At 41.8% G+C, this 11,063-nt stretch overlaps 1 long non-coding RNA gene across 1 annotated transcript; it reads right to left on the reverse strand.

The window, feature by feature from the left end:
* Nucleotides 1-225: 225 nt before the first annotated feature.
* On the reverse strand, nucleotides 226-1,059 carry LOC109239287. Its single transcript, XR_002069876.1, has 2 exons — nucleotides 786-1,059; nucleotides 226-511 (listed from the first exon to the last, which is right to left on the reverse strand). It is a non-coding gene; the product is annotated as an uncharacterized LOC109239287 (long non-coding RNA).
* Nucleotides 1,060-11,063: the final 10,004 nt, after the last annotated feature.

Below are 11,063 nucleotides of genomic sequence, written 5' to 3' on the forward strand. Positions count from 1 at the left end.
TTTGGGCAAAAAGGCGGAGGCAAGAGTGAACGATATATTTTCCATCAAACAATCGCCCGGAGAGGAATTTAGGGACTTTCCAATGTTTTAAAAGGCGGGGGCATGAGGCGAGGCATTTTACCTAACACGGGGCGAGGCGTAAGTCCCATGGATCTTTAATTTAGAATATATATATTTTAAAATACGAGAGAGGTTAACTTTCTAGTAGTTTAACAGTAAAGAATATTTGGTGCAAACAAAAGAATTTGGTCAGAGATACATTGGTATCATTGTTAAGAGCAAAAATGGCACTCATCTTCCACAAAAAGCAGAAATGCACAAAAACTATATCATCTCTCAAGTCTCAACAATAGCTTTGTTACTTCTAAAGAAAGGAAAAAAATAATTTTAACACTTTGGTTTTAGTATTTGCATATCGCTCCTTCTGGTGAGGCAAATCAATCTTTCTATAAGATTTATTGACTAAATAGGATTCATCTTTTATACAAGAGTCCATATTAGGTTGAAGATTCTGTAAAATATAGAAATAAACATACGCATTAGTTAAAAGGGAAAAAGATTAAGCTTGACAAAAGAGTAAACACTTATCATTCTTCTCTGTTTTAATCATTAGGTAGATTACCATAGTTCCTTTGTCCTTTCCTTAACAGTTGGTCATTATTTTTCAAGAAGAAAGCCAGAAACTATAAGTGCATGTTGATAATCGCACAATAAACATACAAAATGCAGAAATTTTTGAAATATGGTAACAGCAAGAAACAAAAACCAAAAGTAGCAAAAGACACCTGTTATAATTTTCGGAGTTAGAGTGATTAGTGAAGTAAAAAGCTCCAGGAGTTGAGGAGAAAGCTCAAGGTTCTATGGAGCATGACTGTGGAGTGTGGACGATTCTTCACCGCCGAACAAGGTTAGGGCTTTTTATTAATGGGGTGAGGACAGATTTGGGGTAAAACGAAAGAGGGTTTAAAAAATATTAGGGCAATTGTCAAAGTTATCCTTCAATTGGTTAAGTTCCATCAGGCGTGGGTCTTGGTTCTAAGGCGAGTCTTGCGCCTAAGCGTGCGCCTCATTTCTTGGGGCGTGCGCCCAAAGGATCTGCGCCTCTCATTAACGCCTAGATGCGTTTTATGTGCGCCCCGCCCCGATTCGCGCCCCGAGACTCGCCCCATCAACGCCCCTAAAAACACTGAGACTTCCTCGCTCGTTATAACCGAGTTAGGATGACCTTACCAAATGTATCAGAAGGCATGGTTGTAGCAGCTTTCCAAAATGGGCTGAACAGGAATGGCTCGGGGCGACTAGAAAATTATTAAGTCGGCTTATGAAATATCGTCCAACTACTTGGGATGAAATACACAACGCCTACTGTGCCGAGGTTCGTGCTGACGAAGACGACCTGAATGGGCCAGCCTATTCATTGACCTCGGTACAGACCGAATCCAGGAAGGATCGAAGAAACAATGCCAGGAGGGATCTTGCAGGTCCACGACCCAACAGAGAAAGGCATCAGCCGTATATCAGCAGCGTCATCATGCCCCCCTCCCGCCACGAAGAGGGCCCATCTAGGCGAAGGACAGGGACTCACCGGAAAGAGGGAGGTGTGCCCCCTTTATTATACCAACTTATGCCGGAAAGAGAGAGGTGTGCCCCCTCCTCGGGCGAAAATGGTCCTCCCTCGGTCGCTCAGCAACTCTTTGAGGTGTCCTTGGTGAAGCATGTTTACGACCTCCTGCCTTAGAGCGATGCAATACTCAGTTTTGTGACCTCGCTCTTGGTGGAACTCGGAGAGGGCGTTTGACTTTCTGGTGCTTGGGTCTGACCTCATCTTTTGCGGCCACTTCACTTTTGGTCCAAACTTCTCCAACGCATAGACTATTTCTGAAGGGGACACACAAAAATTGTGAGCGGATAATAAAGGGGGCACACCTCTCTCTTTCCGGTGAGTCCCTGTCCTTCGCCTAGATGGGCCCTCTTCGTGGCGGGAGGTGGGCATGATGACGCTGCTGATATACTGCTGATGCCTTTCTCTGTTGGGTCGTGGAGCCGCAAGATCCCTCCTGGAATTGTTTCTTCGATCCTTCCTGGATTCGGTCTGTACCGAGGTCAACGAATAGGCTGGCCCATTCAGGTCGTCTTCGTCAGCACGGACCTCGGCACAGTAGGCATTGTGTATTTCATCCTAAGTAGTTGGACGATATTTCATAAGCCGACTTAATAATTTTCTAGTCGCCCCGAGCCATTCCTGTTCAGCCCATTTTGGAAAGCTGCTACAACCGTTCTGATACATTTGGTAAGGTCATCCTTACTTGGTTAAAACGAGCGAGGAAGTCCCAGTGTTTTTAGGGGTTGACTCGCACCATTCGAATGATCATCGGGGCCAGCAACAACGCATCGATCAACAACATAAAATTCACCACAGCCCACAAACTCAAACGGTCAATCACTCATGAATGGTATGACAAACTCGAAGAACGTATCTTCTTGGATAAGTCGGATACCCATGGTTTGGTTTTCCCACACTATTATGCCCTTGTTATCACTTTACAAATATTAGATACAGATGTAAGACGCATTATGGTGGACGATGGGAGTGGCACGTGCATTATCCACCCTCGAGTACTTGCACAAATGAAACTCGAGGATAAGATAGTGCCACGCTGCATCACATTAACAGGTTTTGACAATGCAGTTGAACGAAGGTCTGGAGAAATCACACTCCCCATCCTGGCCGGTGGTGTCACTCTAGAAACCACATTCCACATCATGGACCAGGATACGGTGTACAACGCCATAATAGGACGAACCTAGATACGCGCCATGAGGGCCATCCCCTCCAGCTTATACCAAGTTATCAAATTTCCAACCCTGTGGGGAATATTCAGCATACGAGGAGAACAATGCACATTTCGAGAATGCTACCGCATCGCCCTGGATTGTATGACTACCCAACAAATGAAGGGAAAAGCAAAAGAGGCATAGTAATTAACAGGGTCGAGGTCGAGCTGTGATAAAAAAGATGACATCATCATAGATCCCGAAATAGTGGAGGCCATGGGATCAACCATAGAAGACCTCGACCCTGTCCAACTTGATGATAACAACCACAACAAGAAATCCTACATCGATTGCAAGCTTCAAGAACTAGGTAAATTCCGTAAATTCTTAACTGCTAACGCAATTTGCTTTTTTCCATGCATACATGCCAAGTATCCTAAAGGAGATCGCCACACACAAGTTGAACGTCGACCCGTTCCACCCCCTGGTAAGGCAGGTTAGGCGGAAGTTCAATTGTGTAATAGACGATGCAGTCCGTGAGGAGGTCAAAAAATTACTAGAAAATGGTTCCATCAAGGAATCAAAATACCCCCAATGGGTCGCCAATTTGGTTATGGTGAAAAAGAAAAATGGAAAGTGGCGGATGTGCGTGTACTTTACAGATTTAAACAAAGCATGCCCCACCGATTCATTCCCGCTACCTCATATTGACCAACTCATTGACGCAACGGCCGGGAATGAACTGCTGAGATTCTTAGATGCCTCCTTGGGTTACAATTAGATCCCTATGGAGAGGAGGACCAGGAGAAGACTACCTTCATCACCCACCACAGAACGTTCTACTACAGAGTTATGCCTTTCGGACTGAAAAATGCGGGGGCAACATACCAAAGGTTGGTGACCAAAATGTTCAAAGATCAACTCGGCAAGACCATGGAAGTCTATATAGACGATATGTTGGTCAAGTCCAAAAGGAAAGAAGATACCATCAACCAAGAATCAGTAACTGGCTGTAAACTAGACTTACAAAATACGACTTACATTTAAACTTAAATTGTAGCTAAAAATAAAAGTGAAAGAAGTTTACCTTGTTTTGAGCAACAAACCGGGGAGAAGAAACTGATTATCAAGGGTTCTCTTCCTCGAACTCAGCCAGAATCAGAAAGAAAACAGGGGAAGTAGGAGTCAGCGAGAAGTTAAATAAAAAAACCTAACTTTTGTGTACTAAATTGATGGGTATTCAGTTGGTTTCAATTTGTGGTTGGTAGAGCGATAACTCCTGCTATTAATAGCCGAAGATTTAGGGTCTTTTGGAATTTGAAACTTAGAGTTTTTGAGCTTGAATGAAGAATCAACGAATCTCGTGAAGACAGAAGGTAAAAGAGGGGAAAAGATTTATGTTCGATGATTGCTGACGAAGAAGAGAGTCGTCGGGGAAAAATCGGCCGGTTTTTCCCATGGACTTGAAGGACGAACCAGTGGTTTGAAGCTATGACCGTTGTGTTTTGCTAAGGTCATAGATTCTTGAAATCTTCAGCATTGAAGGCGGATCTTTGAGTTTTGACTCGATCTAGGACTGCATGTGAGCTAGCAAAGATTCTTTGATGGGGATATGGTTGTGGCAAAGAGGGGTAGAGTTATGGCAGTCAAGGTAGCACCTAGTGGTGCTAGCTCTTTGAAGGTGGAAGGGGTGAGAGGGAATGAGAGGAAGGGGAAAAGAATTAGCTAGATTCATAGATTGGGACATACGCATAAACCATCATTTATCTCACCGCATGCACATACCAATGAAATGCCACCCTTATGTCGCGGCATGTGCAACTTGCCACCCTTATACTCCAAGTGAAATGGCACCCTTATTTCCGCACAACAATAATCAACCCACAGTGCAATAATTATCACAACAATGCAAGATAAAATTTAGCATCAAGAGGCATATCCTCGTAACTCATCAATAAAGCGCACCAGGACATAATGACAATAAAAATGTGGGTAAATCATGACTATGGCTAATTTAGTTATAGAAACCAAGTTCAAGTAGTCATACAAAAGATCACATATGTATCACAGAATGTACAAGTCCCAACTAAAGCAAAACATAAGAACAAGTAGGTATGTGTGTTCATAACATACATGTTTATGCCTCTAAGGCAAGTATAGCATAAGTGTCAAGATTTGCTCAACATGTTCAAAATACGGTACGTATAGCGGCAACATATCTTCAGCATGGTTTATTATGCTCTCGTAGACAATTAATGGAATAATATATAGAGTCAAGTATGATACGCAACCAAGCAAAGCATAGAGTGAGCTAGAATCTACCCCCGAGCACGAATACCCATGGCACATGTATATACACTCCTTATATATACATCACCCCCACATTTAGCAAACAATATAAATTGGTAGCAAAATTTACCTCAACCAAAGCTAGGCAAGACACTTACCTCAAACAAGCTAAAATAATACTCTAAAAATGCTTTCTTGCGTGAGTCGACCTCCGAATAGCTCGAATCTAGCCAAAAGAACTCAATAACTTCAAATAGTGCCATAGGAATCAAACCGAAACGATAAAGGTCGAATCTTTAATCAAATACTCAAAGTCAACCAAAAAGTCAATCTGATCTCGCACCTTGGAACCCAACAAAACTCACAAATCCTGACAACTCATTCGAATACGAGTCCAACCATACAAGTTTCATCCAAATCCGACTCCGAATTGATATTCAAATCTCAAATTTCTACTTTAGAAAAGTTTTGCTAAAAACCTCATTCCTCATTTAGATTCATCAATCAAATGCTAAAATCAAGGATGGAATGATGAATAATAATCAAATCTGAGTCAAGAATACTTACCCCAATCCACGTGGTGAAAATTGCCTCAATCCGAGCTCCCAATCTCAAAATATGATAAAATGAGTTTGAAGTCCGAAATAGAATCTTATACAGCTGCTTCAGGAGTACCCTTCGCGATCATGGGACCAGCTTCGCTATCGCGAAGCATAAGGAGGAACATTGGAAAAAATACCCTACATGTTTGAGACACCAACCACGCGAACGCAATGAACCCAGCTGTCAACCACTTCACGAACTCGTCCCTGAAATTGCAACCGCGAAGGAAAAACCACCAGCTCCCACTCTCATCTGCGAATGCGACCAAGCTTCGCGAACGCGATTCACAAACCACCAAACCTCTGCCAACGCGACCTCCTAATCGCGAACGTGAAGAGGTAAAACACCCAGCTCAAACGTACACCCCATGATCGCGACAACACCTTCACGATTACGAAGAACATCTAAGGCATCAGAAACCAGTAGCTCCAAACATTGCTAACATAGTCCAAGACCACCCCAAATCAAACCCGAGGCTCCCGGGACCCTGTCCAATCACACCAACCAATCGCAAAACATAACCTGACCTACTCGAGGCCTCAATCACACAATATAACATCAAAACCATGAATTCAAGTCTAATGAACTATTTCAAATTTTCAAATTCCAAACTAACGCCGAACACGTCTAAACTACTCGAAATGACCCCAAATTTTGCACACAAGTTCCACATGACATAACAAACCTATTCTAACTCCCTAAACAACAACTCAAACTGATAACTTTGAAGTCAACTCTTGGTTAAATCTATGAACTTTCCAAACAATGTCAACTTTCTCCAAATAGAGCCAAAACCTTGTAGAAACATCCAAATACGAATCTGGCATACGCCTAAGTCTAAAATCACCATACGAACCTATCGGGACCATCAAAACGTGAATCTGAGACCGTTTACACAAAAGTCAAATCTTGGTTAACTCTTCAACTTTAAGCCTCCAAAAATGAAATTTCTCTTCCAAATCAATTTCAAATCTCTCGAACATCAAAACCAACCATACACGCAAGTCGTAATACATCAAATGAAGCTACTCAAGACCTCAAACTACAGAACAGAAGTCCAACACTCAAAACAACCAGCCATGTCGTTACATTTTCCTCTACTTAAACATGCGTTCGTCCTCGAACGTGCCAAGAGTCATTCCAACACCATCAAACCATTGCATAAACTCACCCTACATATAACCATGGGTGACCCTACATCACCTCAATCCATATAAACCTGTCAACACAACCTAACTGAAGCTTCTTTCTTCAACCTTAGTCCACAAACCTTGGGACCCAATCTCCAACATTCGAAATACATTATGAGACCCGATTCTCACATCTATACATTTTGTAAGTCTAAACAAGATGTATCCAGACATAACCATATCCTAAGATATACCAAATAACTCAGATACTCATAGCAATTACTTCTGACCACAATAGTTGATCATTAACAAACCCGGTACCGGTGACATACCTCATATAAAATAAAACCTTGTTCTGAACCTTCGTACAATGCCAAGGATGAAAGAGACATGTAGAAAATCATAACCACTCATCAGATCGACAAGTCGTGAGCTCTCTCCCCGACAAGAACCATTGCCAATCTCTAATCGGATTAACGACATACTAATCCAGATATACCTTATCCAAGTATGATTGCACTAATTCCAGGTCCAATGATCTCATATCACCTAGTACAAGCTATTCGATCGACAAGCCACACCTAAATCCACCTAGTTACATACCACACAATTTGTGCACCCAACATGTAACAACTCGAATATAACTAGAGATAGAAGGAGAGCCACATAAGAGAACTACCCAACAAGTTCAACAAATACCACTACAAAGAAAAATGCTATGAACCCATCTCACAAGGGAGAAGCAAAGCACCCGAATCAAGAACAAAGATCATATCTCAACACAACTCCTCTGCAGTGCGTAGCCTGGTCAAAACGTATCGATCTACACAGAATACCCATCGGGACATAATGTACACGATCAACAACCACATGTGTATCAATAGCAAACATGCAAATGCATGACCACAACCATAGAGAAACTGATAGAACCATATACCACTGATAGGAAAAACATGACTAAGGTGCAATAAGCAACTCAACATCCCAAGAGCCATCTCGCCACTAGGACTGAATAGAACCACATCACACATGTGAATAGCTAAGCAGTCTCACAACCCATCGTAGCATAAGAGGCAACACATGAAGCATACCAGAACATGAATAAGCTTAACTCTAGTCGCTAACACACCCTGAGCTATAGCTGTGCTGAGTAAACAAAACGCGATCCGATGTAGAATACACATCCTCATTTGGCCTACCAATGGACCCCCAAATCAATTCCAATCATCCAAAAATAGGTAAATAATCTTCCAAAAGTCTGTAGTAACCTATCCATAGCTCATACTGTTAGCTAACTAGCTTTTAGCACATCTTCACATTGCGCAACCAAGGAATAGTCTGCCTCATCCAGCCCCTAAACCTCGAGAATATATAAATCTTCATATCCGATCCTAACTCCACCACCTAAATAACTGACACTTCTCTCATACACAATCATCTTACTCACATAAATCTTCGGTGCCACATAGCAAAACTTGAACCTCAGCAGCCAAAAACCAGAAGATTATCATAATACCAGTCAAGCATCTGCAAGTCAAAACACACTACGTCTCCTAACATGCACACCCTTCAGGTGATACAAGGTAGTACTAACTTTCTCTAAACAAATGAAATCTCTCATGTTGTCTAGAAATCATGATCTTCCTTTAAAAAACCAAACTGCAACCTTGCCCATGAAATCTCAATCCCACACGCGCACCACCTCTATCATGCTATCATATGAAAAACACGAAGATCTCATTCTCAACTCTGAATCTCAAGTAGGATAGACATCACATCCATCGAAAACCTTCCACTAACTCAATCCCGTAGAACAAAATCACAACACATAACGGACTTCCAATTCCTGTGGAGCACATCAACCGCAAGTCATGGCCAAACCATCACAAATTCTTCGGAACCCATTTACACATAACCAAGCCTATTATAACTAAATCTCTCTAAATCAACCAAGTCATGTAGACTGGTAAAACCAAGAGTACCTCATCATAAAAAAAGGCCTTTGTCTCTTTGACCTTTCTAATACCATAATGTAGAATCAATAATGATATAGATATACCTCAAGTCTTGGCTCCATCCAATGCAATCCCCAAGTCTTATCGATACACAAATCTAAAAATCCTTAAATACCACATATGTGTCCTGAGCCTATTAGAACCGTCTCAAAAGTCATTCACCTTGCTCTAGTCCCCAATGTGCAGCTAGTACGCACTGAACAACCTGTGCTACACCAGCACATGAATATCCAAAAGAAGCAACCAAGCAATTCCTTTTACTTGCACACTAGGACTCCCAGTTGGTATGCCTACGCGCCTGAGTGACCACCCGATGTACCTATCTCTGTACCTACACAATTAATATAGAAGTGTAGTATCAATACATAAATCAACATGTACCTAGTAAGTATCTAGGCTAACCTCGAAAAAGTAGTGGCGATGGATCGACATCGACACTTACTAGTGGTTCAATAAAAAATGTACACAAAGGTAGATAGGTATGAAACATAACAAGTAGCAAAAACAAAAATATGAATAACATGATTCTCAATAGAAGAATAAATACGAAATTATGAAATACCAAAACTGCCTTGAACGAAACAAAGATAACCAATATCAGGTGCAATGTCAAATCTCAGGTCAAGAAAAATAATATATGCTCTGGCTCACTATCGAATATTACGCATGATTCTGTCGAGGCGAACAACCCAATTCCATAAGAATTGTGTTACATGATATTGCCAAGGTTGTACGACCTGATCCATAAGTGCATCACAAATACGGCCAAGGTGAATGGCTGCTCCCACAAGAATATTTCATGATACTGCCGAGGCAGGCCGATCTTATAAGAATAGAGAAACTTTCATCGGGTCACTAGCCCCACTCAGAAAGATACGTGCGACTTTAAAAATCACGAAACTACTGACCGAATAAGCACACATAAGGATATGAACACAAGGAAATCATAACTCTACTGATAATTAGGTATCCCACCAAAACTTAATGTGACAAGGCCCGGTCAACTACACAAATCTTAGTCTCTAGCTAGGTCATAAATTGAAGCATTTAAACAGATAAGAATAATTCAAGTAGTATAGTTAAAATATGTTGTGAGTCTAAGTCTACCCGGACATGATCAAGAATCTAGCATACGAACGGCCGCTCGTCACCTCGTACGTGTGTAGCTTCCATAGCACATAGAATGCCTACGGGGATAATTTTCCTCTTACAAGATTAGAAAAGAGACTTACATTGCTTCCAAATCAATACTCGGCTCCAACACTTTACTTACACCTCAAATTGATGCCGAGCAACCACAAAATAGCCAAATTAACGTGCAAACTAATCAAAATAGACTCAAGAACTCATAATTTAACTATTAGAATATATTCTCAGCCCCATTCCGAAAGTAAAGAAAAATCAACCCCTGGCCCACGCGCCCGGATTCTGAATATTTTTGAAGATAAACATTACTATAGTATCACGAACTCAAATATATAATTTATTCTCAATTTAATGCCCACATTCGTGGTCAAATCCCATTTTAACATATTCTAGGTTTTCCAACCAAAATCCCCATGTTAAAATCCACATATAATTTATATATTTAGCTCATTATAAGTAGGAGTCACTTACCTAGTGATGCTTGATGAAAATGGCTCTTCAAGAAACACCCAAATCGCTCAAGCCAAGAGAGAATGAGATAACATGAGCCTAAGTAATGAAATGAAACTTATAATCAACCTAGGTCCCCATCATCGCAATTGCGGAAGCACCCTCCCGATTGCAAAGACCACACTGTCACCTACCAGTGCTGCCTCTTCGCATTCACGGCCCACAGCCATGTCCACAAAGGCCACTGCCAGCCAGCCCTTCACGTTCGCAGTGTCCCTTGCTGCGTTTGCGAAGACCAAGTTCTGCCAGCTCCCTCATTCCTTTTCTTCTTCGCGTTTGTGTAGGCTCTTTCGCGTTTGCAAAGAGGAGCCAGGTCTTCCATCGCGTTTGCGAGGTCTACTTCACGTTCGCGAGGAGCAACAAGTTCCCCTCTTAATTCCTTCTTCCTGGCCATAGGACCTCATTTGCGATCGAGAAGCACACCAACTCCAACAATATTCTGCCAACATTGAACATGCTCCAGGTGGTTCGGAACTCACCCCAGCCACTCGAAACCCCATCCAATCAAACTAACAAGTCTAACAACATAACCCAGAAATACTCAAGGCCTCGAAACACATAAAATAACATCACAACCAAAAATCACATCCCAAAC

The sequence above is a fragment of the Nicotiana attenuata genome, unplaced genomic scaffold, assembly GCF_001879085.1.
Source record: "Nicotiana attenuata strain UT unplaced genomic scaffold, NIATTr2, whole genome shotgun sequence".
Lineage (NCBI taxonomy): Eukaryota > Viridiplantae > Streptophyta > Magnoliopsida > Solanales > Solanaceae > Nicotiana > Nicotiana attenuata.